Source organism: Notolepis coatsorum, assembly GCF_963971535.1.
Source record: "Notolepis coatsorum genome assembly, chromosome: 12".
In the NCBI taxonomy this organism is placed as follows: Eukaryota; Metazoa; Chordata; class Actinopteri; order Aulopiformes; family Paralepididae; genus Notolepis; species Notolepis coatsorum.
The window spans coordinates 93,169,657-93,187,299 of record NC_140176.1 but is presented as its reverse complement, the minus strand read 5'-3'; positions in this window follow the sequence as shown (position 1 = coordinate 93,187,299).

The window sequence follows — 17,643 nt, the reverse complement described above, 5'->3', positions numbered from 1 at the left end:
CACTATTACACTATTACACTATTACACACTATTACACTATTACACTATTACACACTATTACACTATTACACACTATTACACTATTACACTATTACACACTATTACACACTATTACACTATTACACACTATTACACTATTACACACTATTACACTATTACACTATTACACACTATTACACTATTACACACTATTACACTATTACACTATTACACACTATTACACTATTACACTATTACACACTATTACACTATTACACACTATTACACACTATTACACTATTACACTATTACACACTATTACACTATTACACTATTGCACACTATTACACTATTACACACTATTACACTATTACACTATTACACTATTACACTATTACACACTATTACACTATTACACTATTACACACTATTACACTATTACACTATTACACACTATTACACTATTACACACTATTACACTATTACACTATTACACACTATTACACTATTACACACTATTACACTATTACACTATTACACTATTACACACTATTACACTATTACACTATTACACACTATTACACTATTACACACTATTACACTATTACACACTATTACACTATTACACTATTACACTATTACACACTATTACACTATTACACACTATTACACTATTACACACTATTACACTATTACACACTATTACACTATTACACACTATTACACACTATTACACTATTACACACTATTACACTATTACACTATTACACACTATTACACTATTACACTATTACACACTATTACACTATTACACACTATTACACTATTACACTATTACACACTATTACACTATTACACACTATTACACACTATTACACACTATTACACTATTACACACTATTACACACTATTACACTATTACACACTATTACACTATTACACTATTACACTATTACACACTATTACACTATTACACTATTACACACTATTACACTATTACACTATTAGACACTATTACACTATTACACACTATTACACACTATTACACTATTACACTATTACACTATTACACTATTACACACTATTACACTATTACACTATTACACACTATTACACTATTACACTATTACACACTATTACACTATTACACACTATTACACACTATTACACTATTACACACTATTACACTATTACACTATTACACACTATTACACACTATTACACTATTACACACTATTACACTATTACACACTATTACACTATTACACTATTACACACTATTACACTATTACACACTATTACACTATTACACACTATTACACTATTACACTATTACACACTATTACACTATTACACACTATTACACACTATTACACTATTACACTATTACACACTATTACACTATTACACTATTACACACTATTACACTATTACACACTATTACACTATTACACTATTACACACTATTACACACTATTACACTATTACACACTATTACACTATTACACACTATTACACTATTACACACTATTACACTATTACACTATTACACACTATTACACACTATTACACTATTACACACTATTACACTATTACACACTATTACACTATTACACTATTACACACTATTACACTATTACACACTATTACACTATTACACACTATTACACTATTACACTATTACACACTATTACACTATTACACACTATTACACACTATTACACTATTACACTATTACACACTATTACACTATTACACTATTACACACTATTACACTATTACACACTATTACACTATTACACTATTACACACTATTACACACTATTACACTATTACACACTATTACACTATTACACACTATTACACTATTACACACTATTACACTATTACACTATTACACACTATTACACACTATTACACTATTACACACTATTACACTATTACACACTATTACACTATTACACTATTACACACTATTACACTATTACACACTATTACACTATTACACACTATTACACTATTACACTATTACACACTATTACACTATTACACACTATTACACACTATTACACTATTACACTATTACACACTATTACACTATTACACTATTACACGCTATTACACTATTACACTATTACACACTATTACACTATTACACACTATTACACACTATTACACTATTACACTATTACACACTATTACACTATTACACTATTACACACTATTACACTATTACACTATTACACGCTATTACACTATTACACTATTACACTATTACACACTATTACACTATTACACACTATTACACTATTACACTATTACACACTATTACATTATTACACACTATTACACTATTACACACTATTACACTATTACACTATTACACTATTACACGCTATTACACTATTACACTATTACACACTATTACACACTATTACACTATTACACTATTACACGCTATTACACTATTACACTATTACACACTATTACACTATTACACACTATTACACACTATTACACTATTACACTATTACACACTATTACACTATTACACTATTACACACTATTACACTATTACACTATTACACGCTATTACACTATTACACTATTACACTATTACACACTATTACACTATTACACACTATTACACTATTACACTATTACACACTATTACATTATTACACACTATTACACTATTACACACTATTACACTATTACACTATTACACTATTACACGCTATTACACTATTACACTATTACACACTATTACACACTATTACACTATTACACTATTACACACTATTACACTATTACACACTATTACACTATTACACTATTACACACTATTACACTATTACACTATTACGCTATTACACTATTACACACTATTACACTATTACACTATTACACACTATTACACTATTACACTATTACACACTATTACACTATTACACTATTACACACTATTACACACTATTACACACTATTACACTATTACACACTATTACACTATTACACACTATTACACTATTACACTATTACACTATTACACACTATTACACTATTACACACTATTACACTATTACACTATTACACTATTACACTATTACACACTATTACACTATTACACTATTACACTATTACACACTATTACACACTATTACACTATTACACACTATTACACTATTACACACTATTACACACTATTACACTATTACACACTATTACACTATTACACTATTACACAATATTACACTATTACACACTATTACACTATTACACACTATTACACTATTACACACTATTACACTATTACACACTATTACACTATTACACACTATTACACACTATTACACTATTACACTATTACACACTATTACACTATTACACACTATTACACTATTACACACTATTACACACTATTACACTATTACACACTATTACACACTATTACACTATTACACACTATTACACTATTACACTATTACACAATATTACACTATTACACTATTACACAATATTACACTATTACACACTATTACACTATTACACTATTACACTATTACACACTATTACACTATTACACTATTACACACTATTACACTATTACACACTATTACACTATTACACACTATTACACACTATTACACTATTACACTATTACACACTATTACACTATTACACACTATTATACACTATTACACTATTACACACTATTACACTATTACACTATTACACACTATTACACTATTACACTATTACACAATATTACACTATTACACACTATTACACTATTACACACTATTACACTATTACACACTATTACACTATTACACTATTACACACTATTACACTATTACACTATTACACTATTACACACTATTACACTATTACACACTATTACACACTATTACACTATTACACTATTACACACTATTACACTATTACACTATTACACACTATTACACTATTACACTATTACACGCTATTACACTATTACACTATTACACTATTACACACTATTACACTATTACACACTATTACACTATTACACTATTACACACTATTACACTTAATTACACACTATTACACTATTACAACACTATTACACTATTACACTATTACACTATTACACGCTATTACACTATTACACTATTACACACTATTACACACTATTACACTATTACACTATTACACTATTACACACTATTACACTATTACACTATTACACACTATTACACTATTACACACTATTACACACTATTACACTATTACACTATTACACACTATTACACTATTACACTATTACACACTATTACACTATTACACTATTACACCTATTACACTATTACACTATTACACTATTACACACTATTACACTATTACACACTATTACACTATTACACTATTACACACTATTACACTATTACACACTATTACACTATTACACACTATTACACTATTACACTATTACACTATTACACCTATTACACTATTACACTATTACACACTATTACACACTATTACACTATTACACTATTACACACTATTACACTATTACACACTATTACACTATTACACTATTACACACTATTACACTATTACACTATTACACTATTACACTATTACACACTATTACACTATTACACTATTACACACTATTACACACTATTACACTATTACACACTATTACACTATTACACTATTACACACTATTACACACTATTACACACTATTACACTATTACACACTATTACACTATTACACACTATTACACTATTACACTATTACACTATTACACACTATTACACTATTACACACTATTACACTATTACACTATTACACACTATTACACTATTACACACTATTACACTATTACACTATTACACTATTACACACTATTACACACTATTACACTATTACACACTATTACACTATTACACACTATTACACACTATTACACTATTACACACTATTACACTATTACACTATTACACACTATTACACTATTACACACTATTACACTATTACACACTATTACACTATTACACACTATTACACTATTACACACTATTACACTATTACACTATTACACACTATTACACTATTACACACTATTACACTATTACACACTATTACACTATTACACTATTACACACTATTACACTATTACACTATTACACACTATTACACTATTACACTATTACACACTATTACACTATTACACACTATTACACTATTACACTATTACACACTATTACACTATTACACTATTACACACTATTACACTATTACACACTATTACACTATTACACACTATTACACTATTACACTATTACACTATTACACTATTACACACTATTACACACTATTACACTATTACACACTATTACACTATTACACACTATTACACTATTACACTATTACACACTATTACACTATTACACTATTACACACTATTACACTATTACACACTATTACACTATTACACACTATTACACTATTACACTATTACACAGCTTATTACACTATTACACACTATTACACTATTACACACTATTACTACACTATTACACTATTACACTATTACACTATTACACACTTATTACACTATTACACACTATTACACACTATTACACTATTACACTATTACACACTATTACACTATTAACACTATTACACTTATTACACACTATTACACTATTACACTATTACACACTATTACACTATTACACTATTACACGTATTACACTATTACACTATTACACACTATTACACTATTACACACTATTACACACTATTACACTATTACACTATTACACACTATTACACTATTACACTATTACACACTATTACACTATTACACTATTACACGCTATTACACTATTACACTATTACACTATTACACACTATTACACTATTACACACTATTACACTATTACACTATTACACACTATTACATTATTACACACTATTACACTATTACACACTATTACACTATTACACTATTACACTATTACACGCTATTACACTATTACACTATTACACACTATTACACACTATTACACTATTACACTATTACACTATTACACGCTATTACACTATTACACTATTACACACTATTACACTATTACACACTATTACACACTATTACACTATTACACTATTACACACTATTACACTATTACACTATTACACACTATTACACTATTACACTATTACACGCTATTACACTATTACACTATTACACTATTACACACTATTACACTATTACACACTATTACACTATTACACTATTACACACTATTACATTATTACACACTATTACACTATTACACACTATTACACTATTACACTATTACACTATTACACGCTATTACACTATTACACTATTACACACTATTACACACTATTACACTATTACACTATTACACACTATTACACTATTACACACTATTACACTATTACACTATTACACACTATTACACTATTACACTATTACGCTATTACACTATTACACACTATTACACTATTACACTATTACACACTATTACACTATTACACTATTACACACTATTACACTATTACACTATTACACACTATTACACACTATTACACACTATTACACTATTACACACTATTACACTATTACACACTATTACACTATTACACTATTACACTATTACACACTATTACACTATTACACACTATTACACTATTACACTATTACACTATTACACTATTACACACTATTACACTATTACACTATTACACTATTACACACTATTACACACTATTACACTATTACACACTATTACACTATTACACACTATTACACACTATTACACTATTACACACTATTACACTATTACACTATTACACAATATTACACTATTACACACTATTACACTATTACACACTATTACACTATTACACACTATTACACTATTACACACTATTACACTATTACACACTATTACACACTATTACACTATTACACTATTACACACTATTACACTATTACACACTATTACACTATTACACTATTACACAATATTACACTATTACACACTATTACACTATTACACTATTACACTATTACACACTATTACACTATTACACAATATTACACTATTACACTATTACACACTATTACACTATTACACACTATTACACTATTACACACTATTACACTATTACACTATTACACACTATTACACTATTACACTATTACACAATATTACACTATTACACACTATTACACTATTACACACTATTACACTATTACACACTATTACACTATTACACTATTACACTATTACACACTATTACACTATTACACTATTACACTATTACACACTATTACACTATTACACTATTACACACTATTACACTATTACACTATTACACACTATTACACTATTACACTATTGCACACTATTACACTATTACACACTATTACACTATTACACTATTACACACTATTACACACTATTACACTATTACACTATTACACTATTACACTATTACACACTATTACACTATTACACACTATTACACTATTACACTATTACACACTATTACACTATTAAACCGAGTACAATGGCACAATCCGCAAGTCTCTACGACAAACGGTTCAAGAGATACACTGAGGGGGTGTGGCCTAAGGGGGCGTGGTCTAAGGATCGGGGGAGTGGTCAACATCGACCAATGAAAGGTGGTCAAGATCGACCAATGGCACAATCCGCAAGTCTCTACGACAAACGGTTCAAGAGATACACTGAGGGGGTGTGGCCTAAGGGGGCGTGGTCTAAGGATCGGGGGAGTGGTCAACATCGACCAATGAAAGGTGGTCAACATGGACCAATGAAAAATGAAAGAGGATATCCCTACTGAGTACAATGACACAACCCACAAGACAGAGGGCGCTGTCAGCAATTCAGTACTGCAACACAGTGATGGCCAATGATGGGTTAAGTGGATGATGTCATTGGCAGCTCAGCCACGAGCCACACAGCTGAACCAATCATGAGTGAGCCATGAGCCACACAGGTGAAGCAATCACTATGACTTGCATATTTTCTATCTAATGCATTTCTATGGAGGCAGATGCATGACTGCATTGTCACATTGATTAAAAGAAAACTATAAGAGATGAAGCGTTGTGACGCGCACATGAGCACTACAACGAGTAGGCGAAGGGTTGTGCGCGATATTGTGACATTCGTGCGATATTGTGGCACTCCTTCGGCGATCGGAACAGAAGGCTAAAAAATAGTGTGAAAAATGTGATTTCTAGAGGGCGATTGCATGGCGGTCAATGGGGAGGAGAACCTTCAAACAAATGGTCGTCAGTTGAGATAGAAATGTCCAATTCCATTTATTTTTCTTTTGTGAGCGGGTTGACAGCCGTGTCATCGTTTTGATGTGTTTGTTTTATTTCTACGTCCAAAATTGAGATCACACTCGCAATTCACCCAAGGTAGGGGGAAAAAGATTATTTCAGCTGCTACACTCTAAAATGCAATGCATTCCCAATGGGACCGAAATTTTACCGTTTAAAGTCGATTCGTAGCCAGACGGTGCGGTGAAACTTTTACGGGTTCGAGACCGGTGTTGCCATAGGCAAGCCGCTCGTTTTGATACCTTTCACGTGTATGGGGCGCGAACGCTTACGTGTTGCAAAGTGTTTGCAAAATCGGTGGAATAAAGAAAGAATAAATAATAAAAAGAGTATGGATATGTATAGTGTGGGTGGCAACCTGGCTTCGCCAGGTCACCCACACTAACTAGACAATTCCGCGCGGGGGAAATTGTGAAAGTGTGGGTGACGCCTGTGCACCGCCGGCCAGCGGGGGAGAGGGTCTCTCGCGAGTCTCTATGACAAACGGTTCAAAGGATACAAAAAAGGGGCGCGGCCTAAGGATCGGGGGAGTGGTCAACATAGACCATTTGAAGATGACTACAGATGTGATTTTATTAACTATAACACAAACTCCCTTTCGTGTTGTATTATTTAATACTCACCCTTTCTCATGGCACCATGTGTCCAAGAAGTGGCAGATCAAACTAAATGATCTATTACACACTATTACACTATTACACACTATTACACTATTACACTATTACACACTATTACACACTAGTACACACTATTACACTATTACACACTATTACACACTATTACACTATTACACACTATTACACTATTACACACTATTACACTATTACACTATTACACACTATTACACTATTACACTATTACACACTATTACACTATTACACTATTACACACTATTACACACTATTACACTATTACACTATTACACACTATTACACACTATTACACTATTACACTATTACACACTATTACACTATTACACACTATTACACTATTACACACTATTACACTATTACACACTATTACACTATTACACACTATTACACTATTACACACTATTACACTATTACACTATTACACACTATTACACTATTACACACTATTACACTATTACACTATTACACACTATTACACTATTACACTATTACACACTATTACACACTATTACACTATTACACACTATTACACTATTACACACTATTACACTATTACACACTATTACACTATTACACTATTACACACTATTACACTATTACACACTATTACACTATTAGACACTATTACACTATTACACACTATTACACACTATTACACTATTACACACTATTACACTATTACACTATTACACACTATTACACTATTACACACTATTACACTATTACACACTATTACACTATTACACTATTACACACTATTACACTATTACACACTATTACACTATTACACACTATTACACTATTACACACTATTACACTATTACACACTATTACACTATTACACTATTACACACTATTACACTATTACACACTATTACACTATTACACTATTACACACTATTACACTATTACACACTATTACACTATTACACTATTACACACTATTACACTATTAGACACTATTACACTATTAGACACTATTACACTATTACACACTATTACACTATTACACTATTACACACTATTACACACTATTACACTATTACACACTATTACACTATTACACACTATTACACTATTACACTATTACACTATTACACACTATTACACTATTACACACTATTACACTACTACACACTATTACACTATTACACACTATTACACACTATTACACTATTACACTATTACACACTATTACACTATTACACACTATTACACTATTACACCGAGTACAATGGCACAATCCGCAAGTCTCTACGACAAACGGTTCAAGAGATACACTGAGGGGGTGTGGCCTAAGGGGGCGTGGTCTAAGGATCGGGGGAGTGGTCAACATCGACCAATGAAAGGTGGTCAACATCGACCAATGGCACAATCCCCAAGTCTCTACGACAAACGGTTCAAGAGTTACACTGAGGGGGTGTGGCCTAAGGGGGCGTGGTCTAATGATCGGGGGAGTGGTCAACATCGACCAATGAAAGGTGGTCAACAGGGGGAGTGGTCAACATCGACCAATGAAAGGTGGTCAACATCGACTAATGGCACAATCCGCAAGTCTCTACGACAAACGGTTCAAGAGATACACTGAGGGGGTGTGGCCTAAGGGGGCGTGGTCTAAGGATCGGGGGAGTGGTCAACATCGACCAATGAAAGGGGGTCAACATGGACCAATGAAAAATGAAAGAGGATATCCCTACTGAGTACAATGACACAACCCACAAGACAGAGGGCGCTGTCAGCAATTCAGTAGTGCAACACAGTGATGGCCAATGATGGGTTAAGTGGATGATGTCATTGGCAGCTCAGCCACGAGCCACACAGCTGAACCAATCATGAGTGAGCCATGAGCCACACAGGTGAAGCAATCACTATGACTTGCATATTTTCTATCTAATGCATTTCTATGGAGGCAGATGCATGACTGCATTGTCACATTGATTAAAAGAAAACTATAAGAGATGAAGCGTTGTGACGCGCACATGAGCACTACAACGAGTAGGCGAAGGGTTGTGCGCGATATTGTGACATTCGTGCGATATTGTGGCACTCCTTCGGCGATCGGAACAGAAGGCTAAAAAATAGTGTGAAAAATGTGATTTCTAGAGTGCGATTGCATGGCGGTCAATGGGGAGGAGAACCTTCAAACAAATGGTCGTCAGTTGAGATAGAAATGTCCAATTCCATTTATTTTTCTTTTGTGAGCGGGTTGACAGCCGTGTCATCGTTTTGATGTGTTTGTTTTATTTCTACGTCCAAAATTGAGATCACACTCGCAATTCACCCAAGGTAGGGGGAAAAAGATTATTTCAGCTGCTACACTCTAAAATGCAATGCATTCCCAATGGGACCGATATTTTACCGTTTAAAGTCGATTCGTAGCCAGACGGTGCGGTGAAACTTTACGAGTTCGGAGACCGGTGTTGCCATAGGCAAGCCGCTCGTTTTGATACCTTTCACGTGTATGGGGCGCGAACGCTTACGTGTTGCAAAGTGTTTGCAAAATCGGTGGAATAAATAAATAATAAATAATAAAAAGAGTATGGATATGTATAGTGTGGGTGGCAACCTGGCTTCGCCAGGTCACCCACACTAACTAGACAATTCCGCGCGGGGGAAATTGTGAAAGTGTGGGTGACGCCTGTGCACCGCCGGCCAACGGGGGAGAGTGTCTCTCGCGAGTCTCTATGACAAACGGTTCAAAGGATACAAAAAGGGGGCGTGGCCTAAGGATCGGGGGAGTGGTCAACATAGACCAATCAAAGAGGATATCCCTACTGAGTGCAATGACACAACCCGCAACACTATTACACTATTACACAATATTACACACTATTACACTATTACACTATTACACACTATTACACTATTACACACTATTACACTATTACACACTATTACACTATTAGACACTATTACACTATTACACACTATTACACTATTACACTATTACACATTATTACACACTATTACACTATTACACACTATTACACTATTACACACTATTACACTATTACACACTATTACACTATTAGACACTATTACACTATTACACACTATTACACTATTACACTATTACACATTATTACACACTATTACACTATTACACACTATTACACTATTACACACTATTACACTATTACACTATTACACACTATTACACTATTACACACTATTACACTATTACACTATTACACACTATTACACACTATTACACTATTACACACTATTACACTATTACACACTATTACACTATTACACTATTACACACTATTACACTATTACACTATTACACTATTACACTATTACACACTATTACACTATTACACACTATTACACTATTACACTATTACACACTATTACACTATTACACTATTACACACTATTACACTATTACACACTATTACACTATTACACACTATTACACTATTACACTATTACACACTATTACACTATTACACACTATTACACTATTACACACTATTACACACTATTACACTATTACACACTATTACACTATTACACTATTACACACTATTACACTATTAGACACTATTACACTATTACACACTATTACACTATTACACTATTACACACTATTACACTATTACACACTATTACACTATTACACTATTACACACTATTACACACTATTACACTATTACACACTATTACACTATTACACACTATTACACTATTACACTATTACACACTATTACACTATTACACTATTACACACTATTACACTATTACACACTATTACACTATTACACTATTACACACTATTACACTATTACACTATTACACACTATTACACTATTACACACTATTACACTATTACACACTATTACACTATTACACTATTACACACTATTACACTATTACACACTATTACACTATTACACACTATTACACTATTACACACTATTACACTATTACACACTATTACACTATTACACTATTACACACTATTACACTATTAGACACTATTACACTATTACACACTATTACACTATTACACTATTACACACTATTACACTATTACACACTATTACACTATTACACTATTACACACTATTACACTATTACACACTATTACACTATTACACACTATTACACTATTACACTATTACACACTATTACACTATTACACTATTACACACTATTACACTATTACACTATTACACACTATTACACTATTACACTATTACACACTACACTATTACACTATTACACTATTACACACTATTACACTATTACACACTATTACACTATTACACTATTACACACTATTACACTATTACACTATTACACACTAGTACACTATTACACACTATTACACTATTACACTATTACACACTATTACACTATTACACACTATTACACTATTACACACTATTACACTATTACACTATTACACACTATTACACTATTACACTATTACACACTATTACACTATTACACTATTACACACTATTACACTATTACACACTATTACAATATTACACTATTACACACTATTACACTATTACACACTATTACACTATTACACTATTACACACTATTACACTATTACACACTATTACACTATTACACACTATTACACTATTACACTATTACACTATTACACACTATTACACTATTAGACACTATTACACTATTACACACTATTACACTATTACACTATTACACACTATTACACAATATTACACTATTACACACTATTACACTATTACACTATTACACACTATTACACTATTACACACTATTACACTATTACACTATTACACAATATTACACTATTACACACTATTACACTATTACACTATTACACACTATTACACACTATTACACTATTACACACTATTACACACTATTACACTATTACACACTATTACACTATTACACTATTACACACTATTACACTATTACACACTATTACACTATTACACCGAGTACAATGGCACAATCCGCAAGTCTCTACGACAAACGGTTCAAGAGATACACTGAGGGGGTGTGGCCTAAGGGGGCGTGGTCTAAGGATCGGGGGAGTGGTCAACATCGACCAATGAAAGGTGGTCAACATGGACCAATGAAAAATGAAAGAGGATATCCCTACTGAGTACAATGACACAACCCACAAGACAGAGGGCGCTGTCAGCAATTCAGTACTGCAACACAGTGATGGCCAATGATGGGTTAAGTGGATGATGTCATTGGCAGCTCAGCCACGAGCCACACAGCTGAACCAATCATGAGTGAGCCATGAGCCACACAGGTGAAGCAATCACTATGACTTGCATATTTTCTATCCAATGCATTTGTATGGAGGCAGATGCATGACTGCATTGTCACATTGATTAAAAGAAAACTATAAGAGATGAAGCGTTGTGACGCGCACATGAGCACTACAACGAGTAGGCGAAGGGTTGTGCGCGATATTGTGACATTCGTGCAATATTGTGGCACTCCTTCGGCGATCGGAACAGAAGGCTAAAAAATAGTGTGAAAAATGTGATTTCTAGAGTGCGATTGCATGGCGGTCAATGGGGAGGAGAACCTTCAAACAAATGGTCGTCAGTTGAGATAGAAATGTCCAATTCCATTTATTTTTCTTTTGTGAGCGGGATGACAGCCGTGTCATCGTTTTGATGTGTTTGTTTTATTTCTACGTCCAAAATTGAGATCACACTCGCAATTCACCCAAGGTAGGGGGAAAAAGATTATTTCAGCTGCTACACTCTAAAATGCAATGCATTCCCAATGGGACCGATATTTTACCGTTTAAAGTCGATTCGTAGCCAGACGGTGCGGTGAAACTTTACGAGATCGGAGACCGGTGTTGCCATAGGCAAGCCGCTCGTTTTGATACCTTTCACGTGTATGGGGCGCGAACGCTTACGTGTTGCAAAGTGTTTGCAAAATCGGTGGAATAAAGAATAATAAATAAATAAAAAGAGTATGGATATGTATAGTGTGGGTGGCAACCTATTACACTATTACACACTATTACACTATTACACACTATTACACTATTACACACTATTACACTATTACACACTATTACACTATTACACACTATTACACTATTACACTATTACACACTATTACACTATTAGACACTATTACACTATTACACACTATTACACTATTACACTATTACACACTATTACACTATTACACACTATTACACTATTACACTATTACACACTATTACACTATTACACACTATTACACTATTACACACTATTACACTATTACACTATTACACACTATTACACTATTACACTATTACACACTATTACACTATTACACTATTACACACTATTACACTATTACACTATTACACACTACACTATTACACTATTACACTATTACACACTATTACACTATTACACACTATTACACTATTACACTATTACACACTATTACACTATTACACTATTACACACTAGTACACTATTACACACTATTACACTATTACACTATTACACACTATTACACTATTACACACTATTACACTATTACACACTATTACACTATTACACTATTACACACTATTACACTATTACACTATTACACACTATTACACTATTACACTATTACACACTATTACACTATTACACACTATTACAATATTACACTATTACACACTATTACACTATTACACACTATTACACTATTACACTATTACACACTATTACACTATTACACACTATTACACTATTACACACTATTACACTATTACACTATTACACTATTACACACTATTACACTATTAGACACTATTACACTATTACACACTATTACACTATTACACTATTACACACTATTACACAATATTACACTATTACACACTATTACACTATTACACTATTACACACTATTACACTATTACACACTATTACACTATTACACTATTACACAATATTACACTATTACACACTATTACACTATTACACTATTACACACTATTACACACTATTACACTATTACACACTATTACACACTATTACACTATTACACACTATTACACTATTACACTATTACACACTATTACACTATTACACACTATTACACTATTACACCGAGTACAATGGCACAATCCGCAAGTCTCTACGACAAACGGTTCAAGAGATACACTGAGGGGGTGTGGCCTAAGGGGGCGTGGTCTAAGGATCGGGGGAGTGGTCAACATCGACCAATGAAAGGTGGTCAACATGGACCAATGAAAAATGAAAGAGGATATCCCTACTGAGTACAATGACACAACCCACAAGACAGAGGGCGCTGTCAGCAATTCAGTACTGCAACACAGTGATGGCCAATGATGGGTTAAGTGGATGATGTCATTGGCAGCTCAGCCACGAGCCACACAGCTGAACCAATCATGAGTGAGCCATGAGCCACACAGGTGAAGCAATCACTATGACTTGCATATTTTCTATCCAATGCATTTGTATGGAGGCAGATGCATGACTGCATTGTCACATTGATTAAAAGAAAACTATAAGAGATGAAGCGTTGTGACGCGCACATGAGCACTACAACGAGTAGGCGAAGGGTTGTGCGCGATATTGTGACATTCGTGCAATATTGTGGCACTCCTTCGGCGATCGGAACAGAAGGCTAAAAAATAGTGTGAAAAATGTGATTTCTAGAGTGCGATTGCATGGCGGTCAATGGGGAGGAGAACCTTCAAACAAATGGTCGTCAGTTGAGATAGAAATGTCCAATTCCATTTATTTTTCTTTTGTGAGCGGGATGACAGCCGTGTCATCGTTTTGATGTGTTTGTTTTATTTCTACGTCCAAAATTGAGATCACACTCGCAATTCACCCAAGGTAGGGGGAAAAAGATTATTTCAGCTGCTACACTCTAAAATGCAATGCATTCCCAATGGGACCGATATTTTACCGTTTAAAGTCGATTCGTAGCCAGACGGTGCGGTGAAACTTTACGAGATCGGAGACCGGTGTTGCCATAGGCAAGCCGCTCGTTTTGATACCTTTCACGTGTATGGGGCGCGAACGCTTACGTGTTGCAAAGTGTTTGCAAAATCGGTGGAATAAAGAATAAATAAATAACTAGACAATTCCGCGCGGGGGAAATTGTGAAAGTGTGGGTGACGCCTGTGCACCGCCGGCCAACGGGGGAGAGTGTCTCTCGCGAGTCTCTATGACAAACGGTTCAAAGGATACAAAAAGGGGGCGTGGCCTAAGGATCGGGGGAGTGGTCAACATAGACCAATCAAAGAGGATATCCCTACTGAGTGCAATGACACAACCCGCAACACTATTACACTATTACACAATATTACACACTATTACACTATTACACTATTACACACTATTACACTATTACACACTATTACACTATTACACACTATTACACTATTAGACACTATTACACTATTACACACTATTACACTATTACACTATTACACATTATTACACACTATTACACTATTACACACTATTACACTATTACACACTATTACACTATTACACACTATTACACTATTAGACACTATTACACTATTACACACTATTACACTATTACACTATTACACATTATTACACACTATTACACTATTACACACTATTACAC